Source organism: Sciurus vulgaris, assembly GCF_902686455.1.
Source record: "Sciurus vulgaris genome assembly, chromosome: 2".
Taxonomy (NCBI): Eukaryota; Metazoa; Chordata; class Mammalia; order Rodentia; family Sciuridae; genus Sciurus; species Sciurus vulgaris.
In genome coordinates, this window is record NC_136462.1 from 80,890,813 (window position 1) to 80,892,714 (window position 1,902).

Consider the following 1,902-nt stretch of genomic DNA (forward strand, 5'->3'; position numbering starts at 1 on the left):
TTTTTTCAATACTGGAGATTGAGCCAGGAATACTTTACCACTGAACTACCTTCCTGGCCCTTTTAAAAGATTTACTTATTTATTTATGTTTTCGTGATGCTGGGATTTGAATCCAGGGCCTCACACATGCTAGGCACATGTTCTATCAGTCAGCTACATCTCTGATTCTTTTTTTTTAATAAAAATAATGTTAGTTTTATTGATTACATAAAATTTTAGCTGTATTAATATGTATTACAACTTTAAGAATTAGAAATAAATGACTTTATGTTTTACCAAGAATAATCCAAGTTACAGTAGCATGTTCAATGACAATTATTTAGTCCTAAGTCATCACATACCTATTTTCAGATAATCCGGAAGTCACCTTCCAAGCTTTACTGACACGATAGTTAGCCCTAGAGATGTTATTATGTAGAAACAAGACAAGTTTTCTTTTCCAGTAGAAAATATGTCTTTTTGTCATAAAGACATATTCCCCAAATAATCTTACTTATATGATGTACAAAATTTTACTTTTTAGCCATAAGAGTTGTATCAAGTAGGTTTCATTTTGGAAAGCTATAAAGGCGTGAGACAGCAGCAAAATGACCTCTGGACTTGGTACCTCTGAGTTTTCATTTTGGCTTAGAACACCAATTTAAAATTAAAACAAAATCATTCCCACATTCATGTAGGAAAAGTCTTTTTATGTGCACATTAACAAGACAGAAAAGTCAAATTTAGCAAGTTTTTTTTTTTTTTTTGGCAAATCACAGAAATAAAACAGTGCCATCAGAAACAAAAACATCTGCTTTAGTGTTTTATAGCAGAAGAGACTGATGGATGTCCTGCAAATTTCTCATCTCCTTCTTCCACATCTTTCAAATTGACTACTTCCAAAGAAACTGCCTTTTGTTTACTTTCGTTAGCTTATCAATTTCTCAGAAACACCCTGCGTCATTCAGACACATAATTTCTAGCAGCAGGCTGTAGTCTTTCTTTTCTATAACCTTAATCAATGGCTTGAGCTTGTCCTTCAGCTTCTTTCCTTCCTTCACTGGTAGAATGAACCCGAAGACTGTTGTGAGCACATTCAATCTTCATTTTCTCCTTCAGCTGCTTTACTGCTTCCAAAGTCTGTTGTTTTGTACTCTTGTTGGGTTTGACTGAGTAGTGGATGTCCTTCATGGCTCTCTCAATAAGGATAACATTGTATGGTCTCTTTGTTTCTGGGCTGACACATTTGTCTGCCACAATGGTAGCAATATTCCTAAACATCTGCTCCAGCTGTGTGTTCCTTTCTTTATCTAATACCTGAACCTCTCCTTTAGTCAAAATCTGCTTATAGATTTGTTAGGTTATCTGTTCCAAATGCACTGATGAGATCTTTGTTCTTTGCAACCTGACCTTCAGAAACATTTACAAACCCAGTGGGTTTGTAGGACTTCATCAAGGTCTTTTCCCCTTGTTGTTGTAGCAGGCTATCTCCAAGCGCTTGCCAGCACGCTTCATGCCAACCTCTGCCACGTTATTTATTGCTAGGGGTGAAGATGGACATGGAGGCTGTGATCTGTGAACCAGGGCTTCTCCCCTCGCTGCTACCGGCACCCAATTCCAACGACCCCAGGCGCACAAAACCGTAATTACCCCCAGAGCACGTCGCCCTCCAATTCTTTTTCTTTTTGAGACAGGGTCACACTAAGTTGCCTAGGCTAGCCTTGAAATCGTGATCCTCTTGCCTTAGCTTCCTTGGTAACTGGGATTTTAGGCATGTGCCAGCTCTTCTTCTTCTTCCTCCTCCTCCTCCTCTTCTTCTTCTTCTTCTTCTTCTTCTTCTTCTTCTTCTTCTTCTTCTTCTTCTTCTTCTTCTTCTTCTTCTTCTTCTTCTTCTTCTTCTTCCTCTTCCTCTTCCTCCTCCTC

At 38.3% G+C, this 1,902-nt stretch overlaps 1 pseudogene across 1 annotated transcript; it reads right to left on the reverse strand.

Moving 5' to 3' along the window:
* Positions 1–743: 743 nt before the first annotated feature.
* On the reverse strand, positions 744–1,494 carry LOC306655256 (ribosome maturation protein SBDS-like; annotated as a pseudogene). Its single transcript has one exon. The product of its transcript is annotated as a ribosome maturation protein SBDS-like (transcript).
* Between the last annotated feature and the right edge of the window lie 408 nt (positions 1,495–1,902).